The sequence below is a fragment of the Bidens hawaiensis genome, unplaced genomic scaffold (genome assembly GCF_021521415.1).
Source record: "Bidens hawaiensis isolate Kalapana, Puna unplaced genomic scaffold, B.hawaiensis_p1.1 tig00006055_1, whole genome shotgun sequence".
NCBI classification, from domain to species: domain Eukaryota; kingdom Viridiplantae; phylum Streptophyta; class Magnoliopsida; order Asterales; family Asteraceae; genus Bidens; species Bidens hawaiensis.
In genome coordinates this window covers 1,504,498-1,520,485 of record NW_027491399.1, presented here as the reverse complement: position 1 = coordinate 1,520,485, position 15,988 = coordinate 1,504,498, and the positions used below count along the sequence as shown (strand labels likewise).

At 36.1% G+C, this 15,988-nt stretch overlaps 1 pseudogene; it reads left to right on the top strand.

Moving 5' to 3' along the window:
• The first annotated feature begins 863 nt into the window (after positions 1-863).
• LOC143631270 (uncharacterized) lies at positions 864-12,532 on the top strand (annotated as a pseudogene).
• Positions 12,533-15,988: the final 3,456 nt, after the last annotated feature.

The window sequence follows — 15,988 nt, the reverse complement described above, 5'->3', positions numbered from 1 at the left end:
GACGTAAGTATGTGAATGAAAGGTCTAATTGCTTAATTAACTAGAATTCACTCAGCGTAGCTGACTTTTAGTATGCACGCAGGTGAGTCGAATGAGGCAGCTAGATTGAGGAGGGCACATGGTAGATGAATGAGAAGCTGGCATCTGAAGACTCATGATGTTTTTATAAATAATGTTCTATTTTGAAATACAAAGTTTGAATTATGTTAAGACAATATTTGAAGGATATGTAATATATATTGATGTTTTTATATTCCGCGTAAAGTTTTAATTAACTCTGATATTTAGAACTATGTTTATGAGTAAATCCAACGCTAAAGTAGGGCACTGGGATCGGGGCATTACAAGTTGGTATCAGAGCATAAGTTCGAGAGAATTAAGCATCCTGCAAGCTTAGACTCGAACAGAGAATGAGATTTAAGTAAGAAAAGAAAGAAGATGCCAGTTCAAAAAAGCCATGTGTCGCTTAAGCAAGCTAAGTAAAGGTAAAGTACATGATTAATTTATGTAACGATGTTAGCTTAATTGCTAAAGAAAGGATAGGTGTATTTTAGGGACAAGATTAATTGATTGTTTGATTGATTAACTGTTTGAAAGTAAAACATAGCACAAAGGAATTCACAAAGGGAAGTGTATAGGACACGGAAAGTAACGTGATCAGCTAATCACAGCTGGCCACTGTTATTACCTGTTAGCCTTACTATCCTTGTACTAAATAGTTTCTTGAGTGATGAGGTTTGTGTTTCCTTATAGAATACCAATGGCTGGAGCAAGAAAGACCGTTGGGCAAGGAGGTCATACAGGACATCGTGGCAGGCCACACATTGTCCGAGAACCTTTTTGTAGAAATAGCCACTAACACCATGGAAAAAGGAAATGCAGTTGGACGAAACTCAAGCAATAATGAAGGGTATCAACTTGACCGTGATGTTCAGGCAGCCATTGCTCAAGCAGTAGCTGGTGCCGTAAAGAACTTGAACCCTGAAAAGTCTGCTGGAAGCCATGCAAGAACTTCTCGAGATCAGGGGAAAATGGTAAGAAAGATGACGGGAGAGAGAAATGTGACTCTAGTGCGGTCAGGTCTGTAAAGGTTGATGACAGGAGAAGAGGCCGAGGTGGGTGTAACTACAAGTCGTTCAAAGGTTGCGACCCGCCGAAGCTAACTAGTTTAGGAGACGCAATCGCTACTCTCCAATGGAAAACCGCGATGGACAAGGTTATCCTAATTAGCAAGTGTTGTCCTGACCAAGCTGTGGGTTATGCTACCCAATCATTCAGGGACGAAGCTATGTATTGGTCGTAGTTGGTGGAGCAGAGGAAGAGTCGAGAAGAGATTAAGGCCCTGAAGTGGGATGAATTGACGGAGATGGTCACGAAACGCTTTTGCCCTGATGCGGAGGTAGAAAGAGCTAAAATGAAGTTTCTAAACTTAAAGGCGGGCAAGATGACACACCGAGAGTACACTACCAAATTCAACCGAATGTCTAGGTTGGTGCCTGATATGGTTAACACTGAGGCTAAGAGGATCAAGTGCTACATAATAAGACTGCCGCCGAACGTCCGCATGTTAGTCAGTGCAAATAAACCTGCTACGTTTGACTCAGCTGTGGAACTTGCTGAGATGGTTTATGATGACTTGGCTGCGGATGATGTTGTAGTGGTGGTGGATGAAACAAAGGAGAAGAAGTAGGTTGTTCTTGCCAAACGACCCGGTACTCAAAGATGGAACCATAGAGATAAGCAATAGAAAGTGTGGGAGAAGAGGTCATGTAGGACTTGCGGTAAGATACATGCTGGGGAGTGCAAGTGGGGCACTGGTTCTGAGGTGTCCCATAAGTGTGGGAAGACTCATGGCGGGGAATGCAGACTAGGGTCAAATGCTAGTTACAAATGTGGTAAGATGAGGCATTTTTCTCAGTATTGCAATGCAAAGCCCACGTTTTATAAGTGCGGTCAGACAGGTCACTTAGCGAGGGTTTATACGAGTGATGAAGCTCGGGGAAAGAAGAAGAAAGATTTTCAAACGTCCAGGCCTAAGACCTGAGCGTACATGCTGACTCAGGAGCAAGCCAAGCAGGTCCCAGATGTAATCACATGTATGTTCCTAGTAAATGGTATTGCTGCTTTTGTGTTGTTTGATTCAGGTGCAAATAGAAGTTTCGTAGCTACACGATTTAGCAAAATTAACTAAAATGAAATGTTGTCGAGTGCCTGAAACCTTTACCGTAGAAACCGCTAGTGAAGCTACACTTAGAATAATGAGAATCGTTAAGGATTGCAAGATAGAGTCAGAGGGACATGAGTTCCCTATTACCTGTATGTTATGACCTTAAGAAGATTCGATGTGGTTTTGGGAGTGGATTGGCTATCTGAGTTTGAGGCTCAGATAGTGTAAGACTAGATTGAAAAGGTTAAAGTTCTTGAATGGTGGTACGGTGACGGTTTATGATGATAAGGAAGGTTCTGGGCTTAATGTCATTTCGATGATTAAAGCCGAAGGTTTGTTAAGGCGAGGGTGCAGTGCCTACCTGGCGTATATTGTCAAAGCTACGATCGAGATGAATGAAGTAAAAGTTGTTCCTATAGTGTGCGACTACCCAGAAGTTTTCCCTGAGGATTTTCCGGGGTTTCCACCGGAGCGAGAGATAGAATTTAGATAGATTTAATACCATGAGCACAGCCCGTCGCAAAAGCACCTTACCATCTAGCACCGTTCGAAATGAATGAATTGATGTCCCGGCTACAAGAACTCCTCGATAAAGGTTTTATAAGACTGAGTGTTTCCCCGTGGGGCGCACCGATGTTGTTTGTTAAGAAAAAGGATGGAAGTATGAGAATGTGTATAGACTATCGTGAGTTGAACAAGCTTACGGTAAATAATAGATATCCGTTGCAACAGATTGATGATTTGTTTGACCAACTACAAGGTTCGAGTTGGTTCTCACAAATAGATCTCAGATCAGGCTATCATCAGCTATAAGTGAAAGAGGCAAACATCCCTAAGGCATCGTTTCGGACGCGGTATGGACACTACAAGTTCCTTGTAATGTCATTCGATCTAACGAATGCTCCCGAGACATTTATTGACATGACGAATAGGGTATGTCGGCCGATGTTAGATAAGTCAGCTATCGTTTTCATTGACAATATATTAATTTATTCTAAGAGCGAGTCTGATCATGCTAAACATCTAAGAGAAATATTAGATAAGTTGAAGGAGGAAAGATTGTTTGCTAAGTTCTCAAAGTGCGCATTCTGGTTGCGAGAAGTGCAATTTCTAGGTCACGTGATCAATCCCAAAGGGATTACCGTGGACGAATTGAAAGACTCCGCAGAACCCGACTAATATACGAAGCTTCTTGGGGTTAGCTGGCTACTCTAGGAGATTCATTGAAGGCTTCTCCAAGATAGCCGCACCGCTGACAGGTATGACCCGAAAGTCTGTAGTATACAGTTGGGGTAAGTTTCAAGAAGAAACTTTTGAAGAACTAAAGAAAAGGCTCACACAAGCTCCAATCCTTGCTCTACCTGATGGTGACGAGGATTTGGTGGTTTGTACTGATGCTTCGCATCGTGGGTTAGGTTGCCCGTTAATGCAACGAGGAAAGGTTATAGCTTATGCATCCAGACAGTTGAAGGCTCACGAAAGTACCAACCAACGCCTAATTTGAAGCTAGCGGCAGTAGTGTATGCCCTCAAGATATGGAGACGTTATATGTATGGTACTGAGTGTACTATTTACACATATCATAAAAGTTTAAAGTGCTTTTTCGAGTAGAAAGAATTGAACATGAGGCAGAGAAGATGGTTAGAACTGAATATTGACTATGACTGCGATTTAAAGTATTATCCTGGTAAAGCTAAAGTGGTCGTCGGTGTGCTAAGCCGTAAGAATGAAGAAGTCATTGCAACAGTGAAGTCGTAGTCGTATAAGTTAATCATTAACTCATATATGTTTGAAGAAATCATCAAGGCGCAGTCTGAAGAGCTTACAAGGGAAGTATTAATAAAGAAAGAGAGAATCTTTAGACAATAAGATGAGCTGATAGACAACACTCATGGTGTTAAGATTAGGTTTGACCGTATGTGTATTCCACGCCATGGGAACCTTAGAGGTCGAATCATAGATGAAGCTCACAAGTCAAGATATTCAATCCATCTGGGATCCACCAAGATGTATCAGGATTCGAAGAGAGACTATTGGTGGTTGGGAATGAAGAATGATGTGGTAGACTACTTCAGTAAATGCTTAACTTGTTGCAAGTCAAGTCTGAACACCAGAAGCCTTATGGGAAAATGCAGCCATTAGAGATACCAAAATGGAAATGGGAACACATCACCATGGATTTCATAACTAAGCTACCTCGTACAGCTAAACAACATGATACCATATGGGTGATTGTGGACCGTTTGACGAAAAGGGCTCACTTTCTGCCAATACCAGAAGCCGTCTGGTCAGAAACATTAGCAAACATATTCATAAAGGAAGTTGTGGCTAACTATGGGGTGTCATTATCAATAGTGTCGTATAGGGATACTCGTTTCAATTCAATATTCTGGAAGAAGTTCCATGAAGCCATGGGGACAACATTGAATATCAGTACGGCGTATCATCCTCAAACAGATGGGCAGTCTGAAAGGACTATTCAAACCCTTGAGGATATGCTACGTGTTTGTGTTTTAGACTTTGGAGGAAGTTCGGAAGACCATTTGCTTTGGGCAGAGTTCTCTTAAAACAATAGCTACCATTCAAGTATTGGTATGCCACCGTTCGAGTTGATGTATGAAAGACGTTGTAGAACTCCTGTATGTTGGGGAGAGATTGGTCAGAAGGAGATGGGAAATCTAGAGGTTGTGCAAGAAACTTCTTCAAAATTTGATCAGATCAAGGCAAGGATCAAAGCTACACAAGACCGTCAGAAGTCGTATGCTGATAAGTAGCGACGACCAATTGAGTTTAACGTTGGTGACAATGTGATGCTTAAGGTCTCGCCTTGGAAAGGGATTATTCGTTTTAGAAAGAGGGGAAAGTTAAGTCCGAGATACATTGGACCGTTTTAAGATTATGGATCGTGTGGGTGAAGTTGCTTATAAGCTAAAGTTAACCAAAGAGTTAGAAGGAATTCATCCAACCTTCCATGTTTCTCATCTGAGAAAATGTCTGGCTGACGACACGTCTCATGTGCCATTGGTAGATATTGAAGTTGACAAACAACTGAACTACAATGAGCAACCTACAGAGATAGTTGACCGTAAGGAAAACCAACTTCGCCATAAAGTTATCCCGTTGGTAAAGGTAATATGTAAGCATCGCAAAGGATCAGATGCCACATGAGAAGTTGAAGAAGAGATGCGCAAGTTCTACCCTGATTTGTTTAAGTAATAGTTAGGTTTCAGGGACGAAACCTCTTTAAGGAGGGAAGACTTGTAACATTCTACTATTTGTATTAATAAATAAAGAGATTATGTGTGTTTAAATGTGTGTAATATTTAATTAAGATTAAATATAATACAAGAATATGGACTTGGTTAAGGAAAGATTGAATGAGGGATGGTTATAGGCCTTAGGTCCATGGGCTTAAGAGAGTATAAATACTCCTTAAACCTCCCTAAAACCCAAAACCCTCATTTCTTACATTCCAAGTTCCCTACACACTCAAAACACACACACAAACACTCTTGATACCAGCCGCGACCAAGGTGGTGATCCAAGACCAAATCAAGCTTGAATCTTGATAAACCTTGACTATACAAGCAAGATAAAACTATGAAGTTGCACAACGAAGCTAACCGTAGCTTGGTAGCGTGAAAAGGTATGTCCTTTACACTTAAAGGTTACGTTTTTGTGAACGGTTTGCCCTAAAACTTAGCCCTACAGTAGATCGGGAATAGATGAACCATAAAAATGTGAATTTGATGTTTAAAATGGACTTATTGGACTCGTTAGTAAATTCGGTTCACTTAGAAACCCTAGATCTAGCCTAATCGGGTTTGAGACCAATAAAGGTTCAAATTTTATGGAAATCCGGACTAGATCTTAGGCAAAGGAGGATATGGAAATGGTTAAGGGTTGTTATGGAACTATAAAAGGGTGTGGATGTTAGAAATAAATATAACGATAAAGACGATAAGGTTTGAACAGTGGTTCAACGAAAGTATTCGAAGGGGGGTTACCATTCGAATACATGAAGCACAAGAGAGTACTTACTGAACTTTACTTTCTCTATTCGAATACATATAGGAGACTCGAATACATTGTATTATAACACAGGACATTCACATACATTTCCCTTGTGTGTAACTCTCTAATCGAATACAAGGATGCATTCGCATGCATGATGCATTCGAATACAGTATGCATTCGCATACATCATGTATTCGAATGCAGAGGAAAAGGATTATACAAGTCCTTTCCATACATTGTATTCGAACATAAGAGGTTTCGAATACAATAGTGTTTGCATGGGATGGACTATTCGAATACAAGTCACAATCGAATAAAATCCCGTTAGGATACAAATGTATTCGCATAAAAGCTGAATGAAAACACATATCTATTTGGATTCATGGGAACTCGAATACAATTTGTAAGCAAACACTATGCCTATTCGAATCCATGACCCTCTGATTGCAAGTTGGTTCATTCGAATACAAGTAACAAGTGCATGCTAATATAATTTCTATTCGAAGTGCACGTCTATTCGAATACATGATTTCTTATGCAAGCCTACTCGAATACATAAGGGAAAGGAAGACAGAAAATTGCTCAAGTATGTTCTTATCGATTGCCAAGTGTATTCGAATATAGCGTGTATTCGAATACAAGGAGTATTTGAATACAATATGCATTTGAATACAAATGTATTCTAATGGATTGGAGACACCTTAATAGAATAGACCAGACTTAGCCATTTTTAGCTAAAACATGAATAATGTGATTAGGACAAGTATTTATACATGTAATTATTGTACAGTTAGCCGAGCTCAGTTAAAGAAATGAATAACCGTTAACGGCGAACGAAACAAGATTCAGATGAGTTTCTAGCCCACTTCCTTGTTATGTTTTCGGGGTTGTGAGCATACTCAATGTGAACGTTAATACACTTACCTTAAATGGTAAGTGTATGCTATAATGATTGATGTAATAGAATGCATGAATGTTATGAATGAACACTTGTCGATATGTGAACGATATTCGGATATTGTACGTATTGTCAAGGATGGTAATACGTAGTATTACCATATTGTTTTTGTTTACGTTTCTTTGATTATGTTAATTTATTTATGTGTCATTTATGTTCTTTTAACACATTGGACAAACATATATTCTATTTAGGCCTATCTACGGGTTCTAATTTGCTATTGGATTTGATTTATAAGGTGTAATCCGATGTGAATTGACAATTGCAATTCTGTTCATGAGTCATTGAGAATCGATTTGAAGTTCTCTATAAAGATCCAATTTCAAAAATGAAGATTAATTGCTGATAAATAAACTAATTAAGTGCTGAAACATGCTTAAAGTTGGCTTATTCCAAGTTTTGACCTCGTGGAAGACCTCAGGAATGATCGCCACCTCTTCCAACTCATTACGTGACATCAAAATCGTTTATGTTAATAAATGAATGATAAAGCATGTGATTAAAAACAAAAACGATACATATATTTCATAAGACAAATATTTGTGTTCATGTTTGTTCATTTACAAAATGGATGTGTTCGTGTTCGTTTATGTTTGTTTGTTAAAAATATAAAAAAAACTACGCATCATAATTGAAATAGGTCAAACATTAAAATATAATGAACATTACAAACTAATTCTACTAAATCAAAACGAAATAAAACAAGTCACTACAAAAAATAAAATGGCAAAACGATTAAAAATAAAGACCTAAATAAACCCCAAAACACGTGGCCCAATAACAAGTGTGTATATATATGATTACAGTAATGAGAATTATTTTTTACACATATATCTTTTTTAGTTTTACTAAATACATATGTTCCTTGTTTGAAAACATATATTTTTTTTATGTTCAAAAAACATATGTTACTTGTTTCATATACTCAGATTAGAATATATATGAAAAAAAAAAACGCCGCGAGATGTTTAATTAACAAAATCACTTAAATTTGTGGAATATATATGAAAAAACACCCAAATAAAAAAAACTCACGCATTAAAAAAATAACCACCATAAAACATTTACAAGGTGGGTAAGGGTTGTTAAAAAAACCCAAAATTCATAAAACATTGTTAACCAATTCATCAAAGATGTACCCCTAAAAGCAGCAATAACTAGAATATAAAGTCAAAACTAAACCAACCAATTATGAATAGAAATTGAAGATTTGAAATAAATATTTCACCTAACCAAATTTTCCTTCAAGTTCTAAACATCAAATTTTCTTCAACATTTTCCTTCAAGTTCTTAGTATCAGATTTCATCTACAAATATCAGTAAAAATAAAAGTAAAAAATAAGCTGAAAAGCTCTTATATTAAATAATAAGATTCAAAATAAGATCAGAAAAGCTCTTATATGGAGTGGGTTATCGTCGCCGGAAAACTTCAAAAAATAAGCAGAACCGCCGCTGGCTAATCGTCACCAGAAAACTTCAAAATAAGATCAGAAAAGATCATAAAAATAAGCAGAACCGCCGCTGGCTAATCTTTGACGGAAAACTTAATAATAGTCATGTACTTCATGAGAGTATGACCATCCTTGACTTAGAGTCCACATCATCATCATCATCATGAATTCCATAGTCCACTGTCACTAATTAACCGTCCACCTGTGCTCACCGTGACCGTTGCTCTCACTACTTATACAATCTCTCTAAACATAAACACACCTCGTATTTATGTACGATAATCCTTATTCCCATATCAACCCAGACTAACACCAACAATCTAGAAACATCAAACCTTAAAAATCAAGAATAAGTTTCAGGGATGACAACGAGGAAGGAAGAACGGACAGAGATCTTAAAAAACCATATCTTCACACCGGCAGTTGGTACCGTATGGGTTCCAGACAATCTAGTATGATGACGTCATCTCAGATGATCAGAACCGCCGCTGGGTAATCTTTGCCGGAAAACTTCATGCTCCTATGACAGGTGTTGGTATTGATGGTGGCCGGTGGTGGCTGGTGTTGATGGTTCGAGAATGGTGGTGGTGAAGAGGGAGGAAGAGAGAAAGTAGATCTAGATCTAAATATGATTATAGAAAGAGAAAGAGAAAATGATTAGGTTAAGAAAGAGAAGAAAGAGATGACAGGTAAAAATACTAAAATGCCCTTCTCATTTTCTGGAATTAAATAATAAAAGATGGAGATGTGGCTAGCTCTAGACCACACAATTGAGTTTCCGGGGTTTTCACAACTGGAATGGGTTTTTATTCTAGACTTTCCCTATATATATATATATATATATATATATATATATAGAGAGAGAGAGAGAGAGAGAGAGTTAGGTTCATTTCAGAAGTATTTTTAGCGCGAGAAGTGCGAGAAGAGATTTTAACCAATCACATATTTTCTTTTTTATTTTCACATTATTTAATCATATGGGTATATTAGTAAATTAACTAGTTTTGTTGTTATGGTAACTAATAGTTATTTTTGGAAGTTACTAATCATTATTATTTATTTGATTATTTTATTATCATCCTTAATTCATGATTTTGTTTTTCGTCAAACAAAGTATTTTCACCAATATTTTATTTGAGATTATGTTGACATTATCAAATTCATATAAATATCAAATTCAATATTTTTGAATTGTCCCATATCCGTCTTCCGTTCATCTTATTTGTTGAGTTATATATTCGTATTACAATTTCAAATTTTTGATTATTCAAAGCACAAAATCAACCAAACTAAGTCATACTGAATTCGTTTATGCCAAATTCTATATTGTTATAACATCAATTTTGTTATTTAGTTGATTCACAGAATTAGTTAAGGTTATGCCATAATCCTACACGAGTTACATAAATCAAGCATATGGGGAATAAAAATATACTACAAGCAGATGCTAGCCCATTAGATTAAACAAAAATACTCTCAACATGTCAATCCTTCCAAAAAAAAACCAAATTCATAAACGATTCATAGAAACTTCACTGAAATTGTATATAGCCATAATCAAATGTGGTGAATGTCATTCTTGGTTAAACAAAAATTACTCTCAACATGTCAATCCTTCAGTAGTTCAACGTTTTTTTCATCATTTTAGATGAACCTCACGCAATTTACAGAAAGTCGAGTACCAGGTTTTAGAAAAAAACAACTACCATTTTACATATAAACCCTACACAGTCTGCATATAACATAACATAACTTGAATTCAAATTAACCATAAACAATTTGTAGAAAAACAGAGTACCAATTTCTAGAAAAACAATTTGCAATTTGCATATGAACCCTACACAACCTACACATAACATAGCGTAACATGTATTTTCGTTTTTATGTCTAAAAGCAAAATCTTAGTGGCAAATTCAATCTTTAAATTCAGCAATTGCAGATTCCGCTTTGTTGTCTCCACACATGAACCATAGACTGCGTATAATATTAATTTTAAGCATAACCCTCCCCTCTTTTGTTTGGAATATTTTCAAGTGCCATACGCAGCAACGACAGTCACCTTACATAATAACAAATTACTTACATGAGAGGCACATTAACCCAAAACATAAACAAATTACTTACACAACATGCATGTTAACCCTACACAGAAAACAAATTACTTACACAACAGGCACGTTAATCCTACACAGAAAACAAATTAATTACACAGCATGCATGTTAACCCTACACAGAAAACAAATTACTTACACAACAGGCCTGTTAACCCTACACAGAAAACAACTTACTGACACAATAGGCCTGTTAACCCAACACAAAAAACACATTGCTTACACAACTGGCTCATTAACCGTACACAGAAAACAAATTACTAACACAACAGCCCTATTATTCATATTTAACTCATTAAATATTTAAACAACCTGCATACACGAAAACCACGTTCCCACTACGCAATAAACATTACTTACACAACTGCCCATTAATCATACACATAAAAAAAATTGCACACACCCCTACACAGACAACGTTATTCATAATTAATTCATTAAGTATTTAAACAACTTGCATAAAAAACAACCACAGTCGCCCCTACAAAACAACAAATTACCAAACTCAAATTAACATGCACTTATATTAGGTTAATTTTGACATGTTACCCAATTCATTAATTTGGTCATCTCTAGGTTGAGACTCGTCATTGTAAGAAAGACGCGGGATATATCTACATATTCTACACTTGTTTATAATACCAACTACACAGATCATCATAGTATTCAAAATGTACCATGTATGAACTATCAATATTTTTTAGACAGAATTACAAAATTTGTCCTTTAAAAAAAGCCAAATTACGGTTCGTGTCCTTTTTTTAGTTTCCTTGCACGCTGTGTACTTTAAACTTTTTTTTTCTACACGTTATGTCCTTTACGCTAACTGGGTTAGAAAAACTCAGTTAAATGCCCTCACGTGAGGCGCATGTGAGGGTATTTTTGTCTTTTCGTCTACCCTGCAACTTCTTCTTCCTCTTTCTTCTTCATTTTTGCAGAGATCTCTCTCTCTTTCTCCCCCCCCTACTCTCTCTCTCTCTGTTTAAACCTTTAAGTGATTTTGTTGCGTAGCAGCGGCTCCTCGCTGTCGGCTCCGGCGTCGAAGTCGGCGGCTCATCAGTTTCACGGCGCGCTGGCGCTTGCACACCACCCGTTTGAATAAGGGTTTTCACAAATGTTGGGGTTTCATCATCACCAGCAGCACCACGGCCAACACCCACATCAAAACCCTAATAATAATATTCTCACCGCCGACCAGATCGCCGACGCAATTTCCACTAGCGGCGGTGATTCAACCGATTACATGAGAAAACGGTACCGAGAAGATTTATTCAAAGACGAAAGTAATCAAACCGAAACAACCGTCGGAGCATCGTCATCCTCACCGTCAAACAAACAGTTAAAAACCCAGCAAGAAGCCGGTCCTTCCTCCGGCAATAATATTCTCCGGCACAATATGATGCCGACAGCCGCCATGTGGGCGGTCGCTCCTGCCGCCGCCACCGCCGGAGCCGGAGGTGGCAACACGTTATGGATGCTACCAGTTTCCACCAGCAGCAGCAGCAGTAACCACCACACGACAACGGAGTCTCAGCCGATGTGGCCGTTTCCGGCAGCCGGCGGCGGAAACACGATACAAGCGCCACTACATTTTCTCCCGAGAATTAATTTTCCAGGGGCAAATTTGGAATTTCAGCAGAATTCGAGGAGTAATCCGCTGCAACTCGGGTCTATGATAATGAACCAACACCCTCAGCAGCAGCCATCTCAACATTTGGGACTGGGAATGAGTGAGGGTAATTTGGGTATGTTAGCAGCTTTAAATGCTTATTCCCGAGGTGGTCTGAACATGAATTCCGACCAAACTCAACAACCTGCAATTTGGTAGGTTTGATGGAAAAAGATTCAAGAGAGATTGTATAGAAGGATAGATTGATTTGTGCTTAGTATTATAATTTTATGAATTTGGTTTGTTAATTAAGTCCAATCAAGTGAGGGGGGAAATATCTAGAAATGTGATTGACAGATCTCTGCAAAAATGAAGAAGAAAGAGGAAGAAGAAGTTGCAGGGTAGACGAAAAGATAAAAATTCCCTCACATGCGCCTCACGTGAGGGCATTTAACTGAGTTTTTCTAACCCAGTTAGCGTAAAGGACATAACGTGTAAAAAAAAAGTTTAAAGTACACCGCCTGCAAGGAAACTAAAAAAAGGACACGAACCGTAATTTGGCTTTTTTTAAAGGACAAAATTTGTAATTCTGTCTATTTTTTAATGGTTGTATACAGTAACAAGACAATTAGTGTACACCAGCTACACAGATCATAATACCAGCTACAAATTCTACACTTGTTCATTATACTAGCTACACAGATCATAATACCATCTACACAGATAATCATATTATTCAAAATTCCTTCATATATATATAAATACATGTCGTTGCACTAACAAGACAATTACATATGAAACCAACATATCCCTACACAACCATTATCTACACATATGCAAGTTGACTCATAAACAACCTATATATAACATAATTCAAACTCAAATTAATACCTACACAGCTTTCACAATTTACAGATAAACCTTACACAGCCTACACATTATAAAATCTATACATAAGTTACCACCTACATAATCTGCAGATTCACCCTACACAACCTACACAGATACACAAAAAAAATGTGTGGTGTATTGAACTATGAATAGCCACATCAGAAATACTTAAACGAGCTTCCATTATTAACATAATAACTTACATCTACTCAAAAAAAAAAACAAAAAAGAAAAAACAAAACCTAAAATCGCCCAGCATACCTTCAACTCCTTGTTTAGGGTTCGATCCCTCAAGCATACGAGAAACCACCAATTCAGGCTCAAAACCAATTTCGTTGAATGAATTGACGATCGATTGCTTCTTATACTCATGGAATAGGAATCAATCAACTTTCGTTTGGTGGTTTGTGTGTATTAGTTGGACATCGGAAGAGGATTTACATCCTGAGTTGTGTGGAGGAGTTATAAAGCGAATCTAGGGATTACTCAAGTCGTTCCTTTTTGATAGCTATACACTAATGACTTTTTAGCCCTTGCAAGCAATTAAAATCTGGTTAAAAGTTATTGATATTTACTAAATTGCCATGGTGTATCATAAACCATTGATCTTTGTAATCAATGGTTGAGATTAACTTCTCGCGCTTCTCGTTGTATTATTACTTCTCGCAAGATTCATCCCCTATATATATATATATATATATATAGGGGAGGGATATTTTGAGAACCATGTTGAGTTTTAAGAACTTAAGAACTCAATTCTAGGCCACACATTTAATTAAATGGATTGGAATATGTGATTGAGATTAAATCTGACAAACAAGTCAAAGTAGGAGAGAGAATAAATATGTAAGTGGTTACACTAACTTTTACGTCCGTTACACATGTGTAAAAAGTCGACTCGGTGCGTAAAAAATTATGTAATTTTTTACGTGTATGTAACTTACATGTATTACGCATGTGTAAAAAAAATTCGAGAAAAAATCACTACACTGAGTTCTTTCGAGTTCTTAAAACTCAAAGGGGTTCTTAATTGAAATCTCCCTTATATATATATATGTGTGTGTGTGTGTGGGCAGGTTTAAGATGGAACTTAAAAAAGTGGGACACAAGGGCACTCTTCATTTTAAATGTTAAAAAATAATATAAAGCTTGATTTCACATGTAAAAATTAGTTATAGCATATACATTTTTAGACTTTTTGCTTATAGTTTTATAAATACTTGTAGAAGACATTCCAATTAAAGAAACGAATTTTGTAAAAAAGAAATTTTGCGTTTTTTTAACTAAAAAATGGTAAACAGATTCTACATGTATTTATATGTAAAAATCTCTAAAAATATTATGTAAAAATGTGTTTTTTATATGAAAATGAATTTTTAAAATATTTTTTACACGTAAAATAAAGAGTTCCCTAATTCTCTACTTTTTTTTCGTTCCCTCTTGAACATATCCCTTTTGAGTTCCCCACTTTTTTTAACTTCCCTCTTGAATCCGTCCCAATTCTCCTCTTTTTTTTTTATAACAATACTAATTTAAAAAAACAAATTACCTAAACTTACGTCTACAGCAATTACTTAAATTACCTAAGTTATGTCCACAACAATTACACAAATTATTCAAAGTTACGTTTACATAAAATACATAAATTACCCAAGTTACGCCTACACCAATTACACAAATTACCTAAGTTACGTCTACGCTAATTACACAAATGACCCAAGTTACGTTTACACCAATTACATAACTTAACCAAAACACATTACATAAATTATCAAATGCAAATACTACACATGATACATAAATTACGCAATTCAAAATACATATGTTACATAAAAAAATACACAAATTACTCATATGGATCAATTTTCACTCAAGGGTGTGTCGAAGATTAACAATAGATAAAAATAAAAACAATCACACAATTACATACACATGATTTAATCTCGGCTTTAAGATGATAATAATAGTTTGTAATGTAATTTTATTTTCGAAAATATTTTTTGTGTTTAATTTCATTTATTTAACATGAATCGTTTTTTTTATCTGTTATTCATTTAACTTTAAAAACATAAACTATATTTATTTAATTTAATTTGTTTTTTTAGACTTTAAGATGATAATATGGTTCGTGAACACATCTTTTTATCTACTTTTCTAATTAATTTTATTTATTTAAATTTTTTTGTTACTTTCATTAATTTTAGTTATAAAAAAGTAACTTGAAAAAAAAAACGAGTAATAAAAAAGATTAAAAAAAAATAATCATAATAAAGAGAGAGAATGCATATGATGTATTTAATTGAGATTGTCAATTACCAAAATGTTCTTTTTTATTTTTAATGATTAGTTGATGTGGTTGAATTTGAATGTGGACCTCTGTTTTGGTCAAAAATCAATTTAAGGATAATGTAGTCAAATCTGAATTCGTTAGGTAGAGTGCTTGTATAATAATAATGAATTTATAGCAAAAAATAAGGATGAACACAAAGATTTGTTTCTAGGAAAAGCCCTTGATTGTAATAGGAACGCCGGCACAAAAACCCCGGGTGATAACAATTCGTCTATCACCACTATATTAATAAAAAAAGATGTTACAAAGGTGGAGATTATGATCAGAGAATATGGATTTAAGTGAAAGTGAATATGGCTAAAGTAATATATGCGTATTGTCTAATGAGTGTGTTGTGCGTTTCCTAGACTGATCATAACTCAATTAAATACACAAGATAACAAACCAAAAGTCCTATTAATCCTCCACTCTTCCATTGAGTACGTTGCACTTCT